Source organism: Cygnus atratus, chromosome 5, assembly GCF_013377495.2.
Source record: "Cygnus atratus isolate AKBS03 ecotype Queensland, Australia chromosome 5, CAtr_DNAZoo_HiC_assembly, whole genome shotgun sequence".
Lineage (NCBI taxonomy): Eukaryota > Metazoa > Chordata > Aves > Anseriformes > Anatidae > Cygnus > Cygnus atratus.
The window spans coordinates 19,360,997-19,381,838 of NC_066366.1; the positions used below are offsets into that span (position 1 = coordinate 19,360,997).

Below are 20,842 nucleotides of genomic sequence, written 5' to 3' on the forward strand. Positions count from 1 at the left end.
ACACCAAGCATCAGCTCCTCCAGTTCCGGTCTTGGCAGCAGCACCCTTCTGCCCCATGTACGTGGGCAGGCTTGTGCAAGTTGCCTCATGCGTGCCTTGATCCCTGCCTCAGACTTTTTGCCACCACAGGAGACATGATGCAAGCACCTAAGAAGTCACTGTCTGGAACCTCTCTGATTTTATTACGAAATGGTTTGGATCAAGGAAGCTATCAAATTGGCTAAGAAAGATTCTGAACTGTGCAGCATAAACCATGAAAAAGGTCACTTTTTGAGCACAATAATCATCTCCAGGATGGGCTGCTCCAGCCTCAGGAACTTGTTTCCTAGCTGTTCTATAAATTTGGATTTTTACCTTTTGCCCCTCAGCTCCCCTGAGGCCGGCCCAGGTGACAAGAGAACAGCAAACATCACCGTGTGCTATTTGCTTACATTAGTGGAAATCCTCCTTGCCAAGGCAACAGCTACCGAAAGCTTTCACAGATGCTGCTTGTGCAGGATTATTAATACACTTCCTGAACAATACTCTTAATGAGGAATGGTGAAGCTTAATTAAAGCGTAAAATAATTAAAAGGCAATTAAGAGCAATAAGAATTTTCTGATCATTTTCACCCGCATTTAAAAATGAAAGATATGGGGGAGGGTACTGCCCAGTCTCCGTGGTTTTCTTTGGTTTTTAGAAAATGGAAGAACGAAGAAAAATGTTAGACAATCAGCTAAAGGTTTCAACAAAGCAGGCAAATTATAGGCTGATACAGTAGAGATAAAAAGGCATGTTTCTCATGCAAATAAAAATCCCTATCATGCTTGATCTCAGCGTAAAAATGAAACATCATAAATACTAAGATACAAAACCACAAACATTCTGCCCATTGGTTTAAAAATAATCTCTTGTTCCCTTGACACTCATTTTGATGCTCTGGGCTCACAATATTTCCAAACCCACACATAATGATCTCAAACATGTGCCTGGGGCAGGAAACAAACATGCTCTAACCTTGAAGGAGAAAAACCTTGAGAGCAATCCAGTTTGAGCTGATTTTTTTTCCCGTTTCAGGATGGAGGGGAGGAAGGGAGAAAACAATACCTTCTATGAAAGTTTTGTAGCAATAATTCAGTCAGAACAACATTTTTACTGGTGCAATGAACAAGTCATTGAGAAGCTAATCTTTCCCATTTTATATAAAAAAATGATTTTTATGAAAATAAAATCTTTTCCGTTAAATCCTGAAAAATGTATTTTTTCCTTCTGCAGTTTCTCCTACTATTTAAGCACTGTGAGACAGGAAGCAGAAACTGATTTGTGGGAACAAACGTACATCAGACTCTCTCATCACACGCCGTAGGCTGCTTTAGCTGTATCCCATCCTTGCTCCCAGAGTGCACGTGGTGGAGCTCATAATGAAATTTACGGACAAAGCAAGTGTGTGGGAGGAAGGCAGATGACATCCTAGTTGCTCTTGCTCACTGAACTCCATGATTGTCTACTGCCTCAAATTACACATTCACTGAAGCCAAAGCATTTAGCGACAGGCACGTGTTTTCCTTATGGGCTTGCCAAACAGGCAGCTCTTGTCCACCTCCTCCTTCCACAGAGGAGAGGGAGCTTCTACTGCCTGAGCTGAGCACACAGCTCTGCCGACAGTAACGCTCTGCATCATCCCCAGGTATTAATATTAATATTATTATTATTATTAATATTATTATTAACTGGGTCTTGCACCTCTCTGTGAAGTGGAACAGGCCAAGACAAGGCTGACAGAGATGGCAGACAGATGTCAAAACAAAGGACAAAAAAGTTTTGTTAAATTAATGAGAAATTACAAGCCTGAACAGTGACATGTTTGCATCTCCCCGTGATTCACTCAGACTGCAAACTCTTCAAGGGAAGCAGCATCTCCCCCTTCCTATCTTCGCAGTGCCAAGCATCAGCTGGTACAGAACGTGATTCGTTTGACACAACGCCACCTCCAACGCAAACAATAAAGCACGTGTGCTCTCAGCATGGACCTGTGACAGGCTGAGCTAAAGATGAACAAGAAATAAGATGCTTACAGAGTTTATGAAATGTATGATTCTTCTCAAACTCAGGGTGGCTTTGACTGTAAGCACCAAGAAATAAAAACAGGAAACGTGTACCCGTAAAACAGTTTACGTGCACAGCGAACAAGCATCTGTAATTTTAACTGGAAGAATTCAAAGGAAGGAAATCATCCTGGGAACAAGCCACGTGGCACCTCCCCAGAGCCCCTGCCAGCACACTCCTTATCAGTCCTGCTAGCTTGCATCCAAGGAAACCTTTATCAACACCTAAAACCAAGGTGACTGACACACTGCCACGTCCTTTTCACTCTTCTGTAGCTTCTCCTCCTCCTGGAGGGAGCATGTCCACTGAGATCATCACCTCTCCAGGGAGAGGAACCATCACTCAGCGTGCATACAGCAGCTGACACCTCAGGTCCCACACTAGCGCAGCCCTTGGACAACATGCTCTTGTAATAGCTACTCAAAAAGCCAGCACCCACACACCACTCTCTGAGGTTGCCATCTCAATGATTTCAACAGATCCCTCCTCTATCACCACGCTACAGAAAGACCCATGCCAACGTTTGCCACAGATGCTCGTTGTTTGGCGCCGGGGACACGTAGCTTTTCCAGAAGCAAAAAGGGCTCGAATCGGTGTCGAAGTCAGCTTTAAAATAGGGATCGAGCGACAACTAGCGGGGATTCTTATAACTGCACCTCAGTGGATTTCTCTTCTTGATGTAATCTGCATCAAGACCCTAGCCCACTGAAACAAAACTACTGTAGTCTAATTACCCAGAAAAGCTGCGTATGCACACGCAGTGACGCTGGGAATGTGTCCATACGACTCCCAGCTCTTTCTTACCAACCCCATAAAGCTGCTCAGGTACAGCAATTTAGACAAGCCGAGTAACTGGAAACAGGAGAAGCCAAGCCCACCACCCACTGGGTAAGGGAACGGGAGCACACGGGTCCAACCAGCCCCCGTCCACTCCCACATATCCAACTGGGAGAAGTGACAAGGGAAAGAACCAGAAACTGGAGATGGTAGCGTGATCTTCCTCCTGGTGCTTCCCTTTCCTTGAAGTGTTCCAGCTGACTATCAGAAGCCTACAGCTCCTCAGCTAGAGACTGGGATTGAACTATCATCTTTTAACAGTCCATGAATCTCTCTTCCATGATTTTTTTTTTAGCCCGTGCATGCTAACAGCCCCAGGAACATGCTGTAGTAATGTGTTCTACACTTCCATTCTATGTTGCAGAAAAATATATATATATTTTTTTTAAGTAATACTTCTTACTTCATTGGATGACTTCTAATACCTGATTTATGAGATGGTGAACAATCACTCCCTAATTTATCTTCTCTTCCTTCTTTACGATTTCATTAGCCTTCTCTTATGACCTCTCAACTACCTCTTTTCCAGACTGATGAGTCTAGAAATTCATGAATTCATGCACAGAACAAAAATTTTTATTTTATTTGCCTCTTTAATCACCTCTGAACACCCTGCTAATGTTTCCAAGTTTTATAACACCATCACACTTCAGTATTACCAGGTCCTAGCAAAACACTACAGCTCCGACGTATTCAGAAAATAGTTCTCCAACACAAGTGGCTGGAATCAAACAGCACAAGAAATTGCAAAATGTATTTTGAGGAAGTTTTTTGGAATGTACCTTGCCCAGTCTTCCTGTCCAAAGTGCTGCTGTTCTGGTGCACCGCCACTGAGACACTGGTGGCTTATGCTACTGTAACAACTTCAGGGTTTGATAAGAGGTAACAAAAAAAAAAGAGAAAGAAAGATGGGAGAAGACAGTGACAACTACGGATCTGCTTTGAGAATCCTGAATTAACATTATCTATTTGCTAGTCCCAGGGAGCTGTTTCTTTAAGGAATTTAAATCACAACAGAAAGGATACAGAGAAAGCTGTAGATCTGTCAACTTTTACTATTATTATAAATCTCTCTTCTTCTTGAGGATAACTGCTGTGTCTTTTAAAAAAGGGAAACAAAAAAGAAATTTAAGTTTCTGCTTCCCCTCATTGAGGGGAAAAAAAAGCCTACGAATTCTAACCCTAAATGGTCATAAAGCAGAAGACAAATTAAAAATAAAACCCAGCACTGTGAAATAACCTCCCAATTTTAAAAAATCTCCTGCTTTTGAAGTTATGACTTATCTGACTGCTGGTGGATTGACTGCATTGTTGCAATGAGACCAGCAAATATGTCAATTAATTTATTAATACTTGCGGTTTCAATTTTCACGCCAGGAAGAGAGATATGAAATAGTGAACAAGAAAAAAAAGTTTAATCTGTCTCCAGAACACTTCATGTTTTTAAATCATCTCTCCACTCAATTGACATCCTGAATGCAGCCTGCTCAATACATAAATGCAATAAATTAACATGGGCTACAGATAAGATTCAGAGTCTGCGGAAGCTAAACTTCCTTAAGAAATAATCAAGAATTCTGAGCTACTTCCTGAGACGCCCAAAAAGATTTTCCAGGCATGACTCCAATCAGCAAACACCACAGCATTGTCCCCCAGGCCACCAACACCAAAAATGGGTCCGCAGGCACGCGGTTCGGTGCTTCCTGAAGGTAGGGTCACCACGAAGTCTCGGTGGAGATACCAAGCATGAGGTATCGCCACGGCTGGGTCTGTGATGTGGGGCAGTCACTCGGACACCAACACGCAGGTTTGTAAGCACAGAAGAGTCACAAAGGCAGGTTTGGAAGATTTAATGACCACAGCCACTTCCCTTCTACCACTAGGAAGGGCACCAGGGCATCCGAAGACAGTTTGTTTGCTCAGGTAGAGGTATTCCTTCAGGGGTCAGGACAGCACATGCAGTCAGGGAGCCCAAATCAGTACATAGCTAGCTGCTTTCAGTACTCACAATTCAGCAACCTAGACTGCTAACCTGAAGTAGAGGATTATGAGTGCCCTGTGTTCAAAATAGGAGCAAGGATCTTACAACAAGGCCACAAAGCACGTCACTGGGTCTTGGCTCTGCATCCTTTGCTCCAGGTTCCTCACACTCACCAGGCTGTAACCTCTTCCTCTGAACACCCACTTAAAGTGCCTGAAATGGGACTAAATTGGTCAACTGCTCTAGCACAAATCCTATTCCTGTAACCTTCGCATAGGCTGTCAGGGAAGACTGAGCTGATGATCTTTGGCTGGCTGGCTGCGCAGGCAAAGCACCCACTCAGCCTGGCTGTGGAGGACTAGCTGCCTGTCCAGTGCTACACGAGAGGAAAACAAGTCATTAAATACCAAGGAGCTATTCAGAAAGCAGCATTCACATAGGTGAGAGCAGAAAGCAGTGGGGGGGGGGGGGGGGGGGGGGGAACATGGAGAGAAAGGCCCAACACATGTAAAGAAGTCACAGGAATACTAGAAGGACATACGGTAAGGAGTAGCACAGAGAAAAAGCCACAAGAGCTGACAAGAAAGGAGCATAAAAAATGGGAGAGAAAAGCAAAAGGTGGAGCGACATGTCATAGCTGTGCCTCCATCTGAGTGACATTTGTGGGAGTTTGGATATAGATTGAGGGCAGCCATGGTCACCCATTTCTATAGCAAGGCCAAGATGAAGGCAGGAGCCTGACGTGCACAAGAGGTCTGTGCTGCAGCACATCTCACTTTTCTCAGTGGCGCTAGCCTTGTCTCAAAGGCACAACTAATGCTGCAGCACTTATTAGCATCAGGTTGCTAAAATATAGCGATCCTTGCACAGGTGGAAAAAAGAGATGCCTGGAAATACATCTCGCCAAGGAACAGAACAATCCTTATCTCATCGAGCAAAGTAAACAGAGCAGCAGAGGTTCCCCCAGAACGATAGGCAATTAGAGGGAGAGTCAACACCTATCAAAAAATCAATGGGAAGACTCACAGTCCCACACAGATCCTCAATCAGGCCCTTTGCTTTGGTGCACATACATCAATAACGGGGCTGGATATATCATCTCGCCACATTAAAAGGAAATAATCCCCACGTTAGAACAGGACTATGGTCAGCTAAACAAAAAGCATTAGAAGCAGATTCTGGCTCTGGCTGGGGGAGTGCAAGCACTGGGAGGGGATGTAATACACTGCATCCTGTAAACAAAGATTAGAGGGGAAAAAAATCTGTGTGAAGCCAGCCATGAGAAACACGTGGGTCCAACATTAGGGTGTTTATTCAATAATCCCACTTTAAAGGCTTTATAAAGTATACAAACAACTGAGGCATATTAAACAATGAGATAAAAATAAGTCCATAAGATTGTCTGCCATGGGATAGAAGGGGAAAGAGATTCTCTTTCAGGAAGGCCTTCCTTGCTATTCGCACCGAAACCCCAGCTAGCTCCATTCCTCTCACTGATGAGGAAGCACGTGCTCCTCTTATGCGAGCCTTCAAATTCACTGCACTTTCAGAGGATGAGAGAGGCGGAGAGAGCTGTCTCAAGCATGTGGTGGCCAGCATTAGATTTAGATAAGCTATTAGGAATAAATTCTTTACTCAGAGTGGTGAGACCCTGGCACAGGCTGCCCAGAGAAGCTGTGGCTGCCCCATCCCTGGAGGTGTTTAAGGCCAGGCTGGATGGGGCTTTGGGCAGCCTGGGCTGGTGGGAGGTGTCCCTGCCCATGGCAAGGGGGTGGAACTGGATAGGCTTTGAGGTCCCTTCCAACGCAAACCTTTCTATGGTTCTATGACCTCCTAGCTTGTTGCTGATAGGAGAGGGCTAAGGGAAAGTTTAGAAGAGAACAAGAGTTGTCAGCTCTACTGCCCCTTAACTGGTTCACCTCTTAGGTGCCTGAGGTGACGTGGAAGAAAACAGGAAGGAGGCTTTGTGGAAAAGCGTGACAAACGAACCCTCGGGACCAACAGAGCAGATGGGGACAGTCATGTCTCGGCACTGCAGGGCAGGGATCAGCTACGAATTGCTCTGAGAATGAAGACAAGTGCTTTGCACTTGGGTAGCGGGAAAGGTTGCCCTGGGAAGTGGAGGAAGAGATGTTTAAAGCATTAAGCAAGAAATATAGTATTTGTAAACATTCTTGGAACAGAGAGAAAGCGTGCAGCTCTGACAGACAATGAACTGTCTCAGGAGCCACACAGACTGGAATGAACTGCACAGCTAGAAATTTTGCAGATCGCTGTTGCAGAACCGTGCCTTGGAGTCTTAACTTTAGAAAACCTAGGAGAACTGCATTTTAAGTCATGTCTGAGCTTGCAGCCAACCAGCCACAGCAGACCAGAAGGGCACAGCCGCCTTCAGGCAGCCAGTGACAGCATTTAAGTTCTTCATTGTCCCTCGAGGACACAGAAAAGAAACCACACAGAAAAGAAACCAACCTACTTTCATCTAGTTTGCAATGATAGAGCCCGGTCCTCAAAGCTCGTGTTCTAACCACTACTCCCCCATGCTTCCTCCCCTGTTGTTTCCTAAACCGCCCAGGGCTGCACGGAGCAGGGCTTAGAAACCAGTCAGCCTGACGCTACAGTCAGAGTTCTTGGTCAGGATGACGCACAGCTCAAGCAGCAAAAGAGTAGAGAAAGCTAAGTCTTTCCTGCCACCCATTAGCAACCTGACTACCTTGCCTCAGCAGCTGTTCCTTCAGAGATCAGCACATAATGGGTTGCAAGGCAGTCCTGCCACTAAGCCCATTCCAGAGGCACCGAGACCTCCACACCATTCCCAGCACCAAGCTCCTAAGTCCTCTCCTTACTGGCCACAGGCACGCTGTATTGATTCACGACAAGCCTGCTGCCAAATGAAAATACTCAGAACAGAAGGTGATTTTAATACAACAGAAGTTTTTTTTTACTCAGTGACACTTGTTGCTTATCCCAGAGCTAACTGAACGCAGTGCTCCATGTGATACTTCATGCAAAGCCACTGCAGAACTGCCAGCTCCCACAGTGTGCCAGGGCTTGCACGACAACGCAGATGTGCCCAGCGTGATACATGTTATGGCCTCAGATCCAGCACCAAATTACAGCAAACCAGCAGTAACAGTGCTAGCTGAGGCATGGGACCTGACCGTAGCTTTTCACGTGTCCCCTCAGCCTGCTGCAGCTGCAGGGATTGAAGCTAGGCAACTCTGTACCTTACAGCTAAGAAGCTCGTTACCACAGCTCCGCTCGCAACATGCGCAAGGCTGCAGTCAGACAGACGGGGTTTTACTCCTCCAGAAGGCTTTGCCTAAAAACCATGCACTGATGCCACACCAGGAACGACGCAGACCCCTGCATCTCATGCAAGCCTCTCCCACTTGACGGACAGGGGGAGATCCAGGTTTCTCAAGGGGCTCACTGAAAGAGCTAAGCATCAATTATTAATTGCTCATTCATTTTCTAGATTGATGACATAACATTTAGCCAAGAATCACAAGTTATATCAGTTAACTCTATAGATTCATTAAAAAAACTCTAATGCTTCACATGCACTTGTAGAATGAGTGAAAAGAGTACGTGGGGGCTGAAGGGGTGGGCAGAGTAGAGCCATCCTACTCTGTACCTCAAAAAGCACAAACACCAGAACGGATATTTTGCTTTCAGGAAAAAAAAAAAATCAGCTCTTACACTAGATCACATGGTTCTTAAGTTTAATCTACAGTAATGATACTGGGACAAGACTTTACCAGGCAGTAGATAAGAAGTTGTGCAGAACTAAGTATGCGGACTGCAGCTGGGATGAAAATCGGCCTCAGAAATTAAGATAAGTTTTGTGAGGGGTGGGGCGATGGCATCTTTCAAGTATTTGTACAAATTTTAAGTTTAACCCTAGACTCTTTTTTTTTTTTCCCTCTTTAGCATCCATCTGTTGCAGCTGGAAAAGCTGACTGCAGGTTCCTTCCACAAGAGCCTTGGGAATAGATATTTCAAGCTCCTACAACTTAGTTGGAAAGGGTAAGGAGGCTGAACTGTTGAAACAAAGATTTTTCTCCAGAGGGTTTAATTGAAGTGGACATGAAAAAAATCCTTGATTTAGAAACAAGTTTTTACAAGCCTAGAAGAACTGCACGGATCGGGTATTTGGAAATGCTGGAGAGAGTCATTGTTTTTACCAGTCCTCAGCCACCCTTGACTCTTTCGGGAAGTATCTGCTCTTCATACTCTCTCTTTATGCATTATTTGGCTTGTGCTTTTTTCATCATATATTTGTTTCCTCCTCCAAGTCACCATTAAGATTATAATCCATTCTGACACCAGGGCAAAGAGGTCTTTTTCAAATTTAAAGCAATTCATCACTGAACTGAGATCTAAGCTGCACCAAGAATAAATGTGTTCCAAAAATACATAGCTTCGAGTCTTTACGCAGCCATTTGCAATGCCTAGTGCAATCATACAGTCCTGAGGTTTGCTTTCTCTAGAAAGGCTTTGGCACTTACATCCATCTCTGGCAATTGTCCTATACTGCAGAAAACCCAAGTGTCCGCAGTAGTGATTTGACCACGCATTACTTTGAGCTACAGACTTTGACTTTTGCCCATGTGCTTGTGCAGAACTTTTGAGTAGCAGACGTCTATTCTGACACAGGGCAATAGTCACCCCCTAACGACAGACCCAACTGAAAGCATGTCCCAGCTGTTTAAAAAAAAATCCACGGGATAAATCCCTGGCATCTTTATGCAGCCAGGCTGGGAGGTGAAAAGAAGAGGTAGTATTTGATTGATTTCACAAATGGAGAACTGAAGCAGAACATTTTGATATATAAAGCCACATAGGCACCTAATCCTCTTGAGATCAAGTGAGAGTTACAGATCTAAGTGATTTGGCTACAACAGATATGTCCAGTTACATCAACTAGATTTATGTTTTCCAGGGCAGTCGGGGATCAGCTGAAGCCTCGGCCCAGTTTCCTACCTCTCAGCCTCTGGTTTCAATCTTGTACAGATGACTGAAGGCTGAGAAACTCCACCACCACAGGAAGGCTGGCTCAGGCTCCCACTACAGCTCTGCCCTGCTCTATGGTGTGGGGAACTGAACCAGTCTCCAAGCTGACACATGCGGAGTTGCCAACATCTGTAGCAGAGGCCCTGAAGCCTAGCCCGAGAGCTTACACTCTCTTCTGACACACACCTTAGAAAGCTGCAGGGCACTACCCACCTGTTACACCAGCCACAGAAAGCTAGCTACCTTTCCTGCTTTGATGGGGGAGGTAGAACAGTTCCAGGTCAGGGGTAGGTATATATCCCTACTGTAGGGACAAACTGCCCTGTTAGCATCTGTTACCTCAACTCGTCCAACTCTCACGGTTTTGACACTTTAGTAAGCACTTAAACTTGAGAGAGATCATTATGCAGTAATCCCTTTCTGGGAGGTTATGTTTTAGATGGTCTTTGTTTACAAAGCTTTGGGCCATCACGTTTGACTGTGAGTAGGGCTTAATACATGAGGGCCTGGAGAAAGCAGTATAGCGCAATCTCAAACCCTATAATGTCAGATTTAGGAATGCACAGGGATCACAAGAGAGGAACACAGGGGGCTTAAGCCTCAGAGCTATCTACCCAAAAAGCAACAAAGTCATGCGCACAAGAGAACAGAAAAGGCAGAGTTCAAATAGGCCATCTCAGGAGTGCCTTTAGTCCTGGGTACTATGTACAGATGTAGTAAGTCAGCTCTGCTGTTTGTTCTTAGCTCTACACCTCATGCACAATGAAAGCAGGCTCAGTGCATACCAACCAGGGTGTAACAGCTCCTGTGATATTCCAAGTGGCACTTCTGAAAATAGGCTCCAGGACACAGGTTTAGGTCTCCAGGTGACACGTCCAGAAGAGATTGAGGTATATGCCAATACTTGAATGAACATCAGTGTTCCTGTCAGTCCCTTACCCGCAGCCTTCTTAGCCATCGAGCGCTTGTGATGCTTCAGAAGACCACATCTAAAATCATAATTTAAGTAGTTGTCATAGTGATATGACAGCATGCTGATAGAAAAATGCAAACACCATGCAAAGAATTCAGGAAAAGACAAAATTCTCACAGCAGCTTTAAGAATAACATATGCACCATGCGGATATGTTAATGTGCTGTCTTTCAGCCTCACAGGCTGGGCCGGGAGGTGGAAGAGGTATTTTTTTGCTTGTGTTTTCAAGAATACTTATGGCCTTAATAACAGCAGCAACACTTCTTGCTCACTCAGTCTCCAGAGTTCACACTTGGGATTATGGAACTTGTGTGTCCTCAAAATCTTAGCAATGTTTTTTTTTTTTTTTCAAATAATACTCTGTTAAAGTTTCACACCACCAGTGAAAGGCTCACTGTAAACAAATCCTCCCTGCTGCAGCTATAGTCCAGCCGCTGCACATGCTGCCCTGCAGCCACTTTTCTCTGATTTAGCATCACAGGCTATTTGGCTTCTCCTAAGGACCATTAAACTGCTGACCTCTCCCTCCAGATGACCTAGCGTGGCTGTGCCAGCTCTAACAGTGTGCCAGCCAGCTGGCTCCGGCATCACAGCGCTTCATTAAAGCCCTTGAAGAGCTAGGACGTGGGGCAGGGTTAGACAGCAATGCCACGTTAACAAGAACAACTCTGCCTTTTAGGACTGGAAGTCAGGAGAGATGCATGAGTTTCTCTGGAAAAGCGTGTTGTCCCTAAACAATAAAACATGAACCAGAAGCGTGCTGATTTCACGTGGCAGCATTTAACTGCCACTGCCAAGGATCTGCTCCCTCTGCAGCCTGGCAGGGCACAGCACAAAGCCTCAGGAATCTCGGTGCTGATAAAAAGCTGTCTGAGTGGCAGGTTTACACCCTGGCCTCTCCAACACACTGACCTTGGCGAGCAGCTGTGAAATCTCTCTGGAACCTCTCCTCAGCTGCATGCCCTAGTCCGTGCTGCTGGAAAAGGTCTCTGCACAGCATTCGGCCCTGGTTTGACTGATGGACAAAAGCACAGTTTTGACTGCTGATGCTAGTCCACTGCAAAGCGGATTTGGCAGCAGACAGCCAAACAACAGGTAGCTGTAATTCCAGGAAAGTACCAGGCTAGCCCTGACACTGGCCAGGTATTGAATGTTTAAAGACTGTATAGCCGAGTCTTTGATTGTTTTATTCAATGCAGCTCGAAAGAACGAGTGCTGCATTGCTTAACCTCAGCTGAGGCTTTGACCCCAGGTCCTCAGAACCTGTAAGAGCAGCTGTTTGATTCAGCTCCCCTCTCCCTAGCCCAGATTCATCATTTCCAGCTAAAGGAAAGGACAGTATATTTGTTCTGTGCCAAAGCCCCTGGGACTCAGAAGACAAGATGAAATGGAAATTCTTTTATCTTCCTTTTTTTTTTTTTTTTTTTTTTTTAAACAGGCTTATACAACTGCTATGGTCCAAATGAAACAAGATGGGTTCTTAAGAGGCTAGGTCCCCTGGTACAAAGCACAGGTTGAATGTTATCAAGATGGTACATGCCAGTCATTAGGATGCTAATTGGCCCTGACAGAGCTCTGGTGACTGAAGTGAACATCCTAGCTGTCACTACCTGGAAGCACTGCTGCAGGGAACGGCTCCAAGGAGTCTAAAGGAAAGAAGAATGTGTGAAGAGGTAGAGAGATGTGGGGTCTTTATAGCTCTCTACAGCTGTCTGCATCACATACTTAAACAAGAGGAAAAATACTTCTGTCTTTCTACATCATGCTGCTAAAAATTCCAATAAAAAAATCACTTTGGGTAATTTACATTTAAATAGGATTTGCTCATGAAGTAGATTATTTTGCTGGTCATGTTTACAATTACTTTCCATCCCATTCCCAGGACTCCATGACTTGTTTCCAGTATCATCATCTCTTTCCCCGTCTCCCAACCTATCCAATTAAAACATCCAAAAACATTTAACTTGCCAAATTTCCCCACCGACGACTCTTTCCTACTGCTCTGTTCCCATCAGAGCTCTACTTCATCATGAGAAGTGCCGGTGGGTTGAATGTCTTTGTTCGTTTGCTAGATGGCCAGATTTGCCATTCACTCACTGGCTTTCCACCATTTTCAAAGCAGGGAATCAAAACTTTGAGTGCTCCATGTCCACAAAGAGCAGCTGTTTCCAGTTTTGGTTGGACAGCATCCTCGTGGGGCTGGGGGAACGCCAACAGGGAGGTGCACAACTGAGGTTTGGAGTAGCTATAAATTAAAGAGAAAACCGAGGGTGGGCAAAATGTGGTTTGCTGAAAAGTAAATGTTATTTGAACACATCGATTAATGCTTTCAATGCAGGTGAGTCCTCCTTCCTTCCTTGCATGCCATGTGAATTCCCAGCCACGGACGGACGCGCAACAGGACCAGAGTTCCTTGCCCTCTCTGCTGAACAGAACTGTTTCCAGCTAGCCTCAGCTCAGTGCCTCAGAGTCACGCTGTAGAAGAGAATACCTAAACAGAGCCAGAAGGATCCTGGAGAGCCAACAGAATTTGTGCCTCTCTGCTGCACACTAAGCCTCATTTATAAAACAAACATGACTCAAGAGTGTGCCTCCTATTGTCACTTCCATCAAGCCCCTGCAACCAGCTTCACTTTCCTTTGTAAATGGGCTTCATTGTTTCATAAAATGGATGTATTAGTCATGAATAAAAAACAAAAAATTACTGGGGAGGGAAGCAATACTAAATGTACCACAGTCAATAAAAGACAGAGGAAAAGAAAAATATTAGCTGGAGAGTTCCAAGAAGGTTAGTGTTACAAAGCAACAAAATATTGGCTTTGACACAGGAAAAAGCCCTCCTGAATACGAATGTGTTCCATACAGTGACAAAGAAGCTATACTTACCTCAAAGGAAACTAAGTAATATACCATAGCACCTGAGGAAAGGGAGGAAGGCAGAAAAGGGAGGCAAAGAAACACAAAGAGAATGAGACCACCAAAAACTGTTTCATATAGATTCTTCTGTGTCAAAGGAGATTTATACCTTCCCCTTGGAAATTCAGCATTCAGGAAAAGTGGACTTAGAAGTATAGCTCCATCATAATACCTCTTTCCCAGTCCCCAGGGAACTATAATACTGATTTACTGGTCAAAGAAATAAATGTCTCGGAGTTCCATACAAGGCCCTTTTTCCTTTCTGAAGTTAATCCAGCTCTAAGATGGATAAGCAAAAGGCCAACGCTAGTGGATGGAAAAATACCACAGAAAGTACTTGTGTAGATAAAAGGAGCTTTCTGAAGGCCAATGCTCCTGTCACGATGGAATAATTTTCGTTCTTTAGACAGAGAGTTGGAGAATAAAAGCAGAAAAGATATAGTGCACAACCTGCTTCCTGGGTACCAGGATGTCTTTGACCATGCTTTGCTGAAAATACCTAATCAATTAAAACTGAAAAGCGGAAGTATTTCATATGGGATTCATCTGAGCAAGCAGCAACATGAACTTCTGCACTAGTTGCCTAGACTGCCAATAGAGTTGCTGGAGAGCATGAAACGCTTCCAGGGCAGAACGCATTTTGTGCTAAAGCAGTTGTCTAAAACAGGGTCAGACGATCTGTGTCCTAAAACATCTACTTCTTACTGACTGGAAGGACAGTCCCCATAGCTCAGATGCAGACAGCTAGTCTCTAGGCGTCTGAAGCTAATGGCAGATTCACTTCACTGACTGTCAAACTGATAGCAGCACACCTAACTTGAGACTCAAGTTCAGACATGGAGTTTGCAAAAATGAATCTTCTTTCTGTGCTGACTCGAAGTCTTACTCTGGAGAATGCAAATTCAAGTCCTGAGTTTCTGTACAATCTATGTTACCAATTAAAATGAATCAAGATGTAGCCCTTATAGTTGCAGAGATAGCCTTTTAAACACACCCAAAATACAAATGAGAGCAATGCTCTATTCATGAGCCTGAAGATTGATACAAACAGCACTTCAGTGATGCTCAAGAGCATGAACCGAGCCAGAGGAAAATTCTCGAGACAGAGTTTTGCCTCTTCAAAATTATCCCTTAGATTCATGTTGGCAGGTCTGCCCCTCAGCTTTTAATCCTGCGGTCAACTGCTGCTTCCAGGGGCAAAGGGGAAGATAAACCCCTGCTACTGTTAAAACACTTTCTTTTTTTAGATAGGTGAACAAGACAAATTAGTCCTAAAATGGAACTTAATGATAGAGACTGCAAGTGTCCAAATCCATGCCCTGGCTAAAGAACTCATACAGCCCTCATTGACCAGGGCTCCGCTGAAAGGCCACGGGTGTCCCTTTACCTCTCCCCTTTCAGGCCCCATAAGACATCTGGATGGAAGCTGGTAGCAAAAGCAATCTGCACAGCCCACAAACCTTCTCCGTACACATGGGAGAGGCTCTTTGGCAAAAGCACAGCCAGAACTGGGTCGCCTTCACCAGGATGCCAGCAGCCCCCTGCTGCTCGCTATCTTCTCCACATGCTGCTCAGGATGAGAAGCTCCCTGGGTGTGTGTCCAGGTTTGAGAAGCACAACATACCTGCTTTGTACAGACTAACTGTACTGGAAGTACAGCTCTCACCAGCCTGTAGGATGAACCGTGTGCTCCCTCCCTTTGGGAGGGCTGGGCACAGCTGGCACCAAGTCTCTATTCAGGCAGAAGTATTTGCTAATGCAGCGGTCATTTATTCCACGCTGGGTTGAAAGCTCTCTGGTTAAGGACCGTCTTCTTGCCCTAGCGTTGTACAGGGTATGAGTATAGTATGAGTTGCTAGTCACAGCTCGTAAATGTTTCTGTGGTGCAAATAAATAAACCAGTCTTACTCAGACTAAATTCCAAATAAGAGGCTGTTTCCAGGCAGGAAAGAGGCATAAGAGACACATTCAAGATTACAAGGGGTCGAGCTGATCTCTCAATTCAAAGTAAACCAGACACTGACCACCTTCTTTATCAAGGATGAATAGCTATGGGGAAGCTGCTTCATGACTCTGAAGCAGTTGTTTATTAAAACTGAGAGATTACTCCTACCAGCGAAAGGCAAGGGGACTCCAGAAACACCTCCTGCAGTACACATGAGAAACAGTCCAATCTAAGCCTCAATTTCAAATGCTAATTGCTTTCCAGAACACTCACCTGAATTTTTCCAAGCTTCCACAGAGGATTAAAAAATAGGCTGGTACAGACATCTTCAACTTTTCCTCCTCTGAATTTATATAAATTATGTAATTTTACTTTTAAAGGACTACAGCAAGTGACTAGAAGAGAACTGCACAGTGAACTTTAACACCACATTTGATATAGCAGGAAAAGAATACTTTGAAAAGCAGCGGAGTATTTTTTTTTCCTCCCCAAGAGCACGAAGAAAGAAGGTAGAAAGGACTATAAATGTACACCCGAAAAGTTATTCAAGGATAATGGGATGTGTGGCAAGTTACTTTACTGGCTAAGTTTATGATATACTTCAAATGATATAAAGGAGACCCAGTGCACAAGGATGGCTGCCATCTTAGAGAAGATGAATACATTTAAAGATGGGTGCTTTCTTAATGTATATATCTGACAAGCCGTATGAGCATGTTGGCAGAGCAATCTAGCAGGAAGGGGGTTCATGCTAGGATTTCAGTTAAAATCCTGAAGGCAGCTTCCTCACCATCACCACCACCCCCTCAGAAAAAAATAAATTGGACTTTTACTTAATTTTAGGACCAACTGATGACTAGCATCCTATCCTAACATGAACACCCTCAGTGAGACCATTAAGCTCAGCCAGATATCACTGCTGTTTCAGATGGGTTTTAGGGGCCACCAGCTGATCTCCCCTAGCAGCTCTGTGCTACTATCACTGTAACCCCAACAGCTAAGCAGAACATGTCACCAGAAGCATTTAGTAAAGCACAAGGGCTCAGCTGGGCCAGACAAAATGCCATTGCCCCTAGGTTGAGGACAGATACAGAGAGCAATTGTGCAGCTTGCCCTCAGACAGGCACAGAGCCTGCGGAACAACCACATACCAGCTCCTGACTTTGCCTTGCTCACAACCACATCCCTCTATTCTTCAGTGCCAGTTGAAGGGAAATGCTACTGCACAAAACAGTGGAAGAAATGCCTCAAGTCTTCATGATACACAAACCCTGAAGGAATGCGCATTATAGAAAGATTTAGTTTGCTGGCATGAAATCAAACGTATAAACCAAAGATTATTCACAAAGATCAAGACAACCTTCAAAGAAGCCCAAAATCCAAGGGGAGGCAAAGTATTTCCAAGTAGTTCCACTTTCCTCACACAAGCCAGAGAAGCTCAGAGAGAGGGTCATAAATAATGGACTTTATTTTCATTCTTTGCATATATTCTTGCTGGTGCAGTGCCCAGTGTGATCCAGGGATGGAAGTTGATAGTCAGACATTTTTTGGATACTGAAAGATACCTTAAAAGGGACCTTTACTTGGAATGGGAGTGCTCAGATTCTGAAATTCATATCTGGATAATTCACTAATTGTTTTTACATGTTCTACAAGTATAAGAGCACTTCCAAGAAAATGAAATTTCTGGAAAATAAAAGCCTCAAGTAAACTCTCACACACACAAAACGTGCATTTCAAGATGCAGTGGCTAAGATGTTGCCTATTCAAATTAATGTACCTATTTAAACATCAAAGGAACCATTGACAGAACTCCCCTAAAGCAGAAAAAGAGCCACCATTACTGATGTCTTCAGAACAAGACCAGGAAATCTTTCTCAGACGTGTAACCTAGCTTAAACCGCAATTGATAGCTAAATGCTGAAATTAGTGTTACTGAAAGCAGCCCTTTCCCAGCCACTCGTATTGTGAACAGTTCTGGTCACATTACAATTCAGAGATGATTAACTGAAATGAAAATAGGTGCACAGAATCGCTGCTAAGAATGAGGCCTATTCTCGGGAAAGCTCGACTTGTTCAAATTGCCAGAACACAGCCTGATAATGGACAGGACTGGTCCCTGCAAATGGACTTGGCTGGGGGAAGTAGCAAGAAATAAGAGCTGTTTAAACCCACAGGGTGATCCTGGTGCAGAAATGAGCTAAGATTCCTGTGCTGCAGGTCAGGAGAAGCTGAGTATGGAGCAATCATCCTCTGGAGCAGCCTCCCAGCAGGAGAAGCGGAAGAGAAGAAAGCAGATAAAGAAAGAATTTGAGAGTCTGCAGAAAAGTCTCCTGTCCCGTGTTGATCCTCAGCAGCAGGGAGTCTTCCCTGGGACACAGGCTCGGAAAGTCAGGTTCTCTTTTCCAGCTGAGCTCACACACAGGGTTCAGTAATTTGGTGACTAGCAAGAGGAAAATTAGGAACCTCCTGACATGGAAGGATGGGGAAAAACAGAATTTACTTTATTTCCAAAACAGGAAAGTGTTTTTTGTTTGCTTGGGTGTTTTGTTGTTGATGTGTTACGTGTTTTTTTTTTTTTTTTTTTTTTTTTTTTTTAAATAAACACAAAACGTAATGTCTGTTCTTTGTCAGTTCTCCAGCAGCACAGGAGAACACACAACAGGGTCAACACGTTTCAAGAAGAAATGATTCATGACGCAGTCCTGAGAAGCCTGTACAGTCAGTCAGGACAAGCGCTCCACTCTTTTGCTGCCAGAGGGAGACTTCACATAAGTTCTGTTGCAAAGATGCTTCATCTCCCATCAACAGAGCGATGAGAAACCTTCACAGATGCTGAAGAACCAACATGAAAGCCCAAGAGATTCAGGGGGGAATGAAGAAAGCAACAATACTCTGCATTGGCCAGATGACACTGGCTGCTGAGCTGTCAGACAATCCAGGGATCTGTGCTTCTTTCTGCAAACTCGATCCACAGGCCCTAGATTCATCAACCCTTTCTACAGCACACCAAAATCAGTAATTATATTAAAGTTAAAGCTCAAGTCATATCAACCTAGTAAGAAAGGTGCTAGTTGCTCTTGTTCTCTCTAAATCAGAAGCAACTTGCCATAAAACCATCAAAACATACATCCTAGGACTCAGGAGAGCCTGATTCCCCTCCTCATTGTGCCCCTGTTCAAATGAGTTACATCTGACATAACCCCCTACTCTTAGCCTTACCTCTTACCAGATATACTTTGGGATCTCAGCGAGAACATCCACCTTTGGCAGTGTAGCAATGTCTAATTGACGTTCCTGTTTTTACCAGAATCCTTCCCTTCTCTGCATCTCGCTACACTGGGAGCTGTGAATGCAAACTATCACCAAGCCCCACCTTTCCTTGGAAATTACAGGCTAAACCCTAACAGAAGTAACCAGAAAAAAAGTCATGCAGGAAGGAAGAAAATTCAGCAAAAGTCATAAGCTTTCCATAACCGCCTCATTGTCTCAGAGGCCCTCACTCTCCCCTTCTGCACACAAAGCTTCCCCTCTCTGCAAAGTGTAAAGGGACTCTTGTGTACTCAGAACTGTAACGTGAAAATGAAATTGTGTGTTGATGATCTTGAAACTGATTTAATGAAGCAGTTTAATTCCACCCACCCTTCCTTCCTCCCAACTCCACCCTCCCCTCCGAGGAAGGAAATTTGTTTGGGTTAGCAAGGTGGGGGAAAAAAGGCAGGCTAAAAATATACTTTTTGCCTTAAAAAAAAAAAAGTTATAGCTACAAATAAACAGCCCAAAACAGGAATGCTATTAATCTACCCTCCAAATTCCTACAATGCTTTCTTGTTCGGTTCTTCAAAACGTTTTCATAAGGATCAAACACACAGCGTTACTTCCGCAGAGCTGGTGGTACCCCCAGAACTGCCTGCTTCCTTGCAGCCTGCTTCCTCGCATTTTCTAAGGTAACTGGCTCTGGCATGAAGAGGATCAAGTTATGAGACAGGATGAACCAAAGATATAATACAAGATTAACCACCATCATATTTCAGCAGTGCCCTTGCATTCTAGTAGCCAACATGGAGAGAGAGAAGAGGGGAGAATTAAAAAAAAAATCAAGGAAGACTGAAGCCCCTTGGCAGAGTTGCCTTTCATTCTCATATTCCCAGCTTCCCATAGCATGAGGCATCACAGCATGCTGCCGTGGACTGACATAGAAACTCCTATACCACCTGATGAGTTACATTTAAATAAAATAAAATAAACAAGCAAAAAAAACCCACCTCCCTCTTATAGTAGACGAGCCCTCTGGAAAGAGAAAGGAAATGGCTCGCTTTCATCTCGGAGTTCAGAGGGAATGTTTTATAGCCATCAATCCTATCCAGATTCTACTCATGGACACATTCTGAAAAAGAATGGTGACATTTGGAAAGCAGAAGTCCTTCCTGTAACGTGAAGCCAACGTGTGACAGGCAGGCCAGCTGAGTTAAGCAACGTGACCAAACAAGGCAAAGCACTGCGAGACAGCCACACGAGGAACAAAGCTGCTGCTACTGGACAGCAGGTGAGGAACATGAACCTGAAGCTGCTTGCATCTGCTGCTGTCCCAAGTCTAAGCGAGCATTTTCACTCGGGAAGGCGAGATACACTGGGTGCTCAGAGCCAGGCTCGATGCTGGTCGATGCTGGGATGACACCTGGCGTCACTAGCATGGTACACAACCTTCTCCTCACTTCCCATCCATCCACAGTCCTCATTCCTAATCACCTCATAGTGACTGCTAAACAGACTTCAAGGATACAACTTGGGCTGAGCAGAAATACTAGAGAAAGGTATCCTAATACTTATTTCTTTCACTGCTATACTGGAACCTTTGCTAGCTCTGTATGTTTATCCTCAGCTCCCATCCTAGATGGGAAGAATCTTTTAACAAAAAGGAAACTGGCACAGAGACAATCACACTACTGAATTCTCAGAGGGAATCTGCATGTAGACCAGGGCGATGAAGCTGGATTTGCAGAGCTCTTAATTAGCTTCCAGATCGTTCTCCTTTCAAGAGGCGTACCTGCCAGCATGCACTTGTGCAGCTTACAAGAAGCCCACTGG

At 44.4% G+C, this 20,842-nt stretch overlaps 1 protein-coding gene across 6 annotated transcripts in view; it reads right to left on the reverse strand.

Annotated features, from left to right (window-relative positions):
* Window positions 1-20,842, reverse strand: part of TSPAN4 (tetraspanin 4) — a 433,966-nt gene that overhangs the window by 345,353 nt on the left and 67,771 nt on the right. Inside the window, exon 1 of one of the 6 annotated variants that reach the window (XM_050711232.1) lies at window positions 10,710-10,728. The exons of the other annotated variants lie outside the window; for them this stretch is intronic. The gene's annotated coding sequence lies outside the window, so the exon portion shown is untranslated. Of the gene's footprint in view, window positions 1-10,709; window positions 10,729-20,842 lie in introns of those variants that run through there. 6 annotated transcript variants of the gene reach the window in all.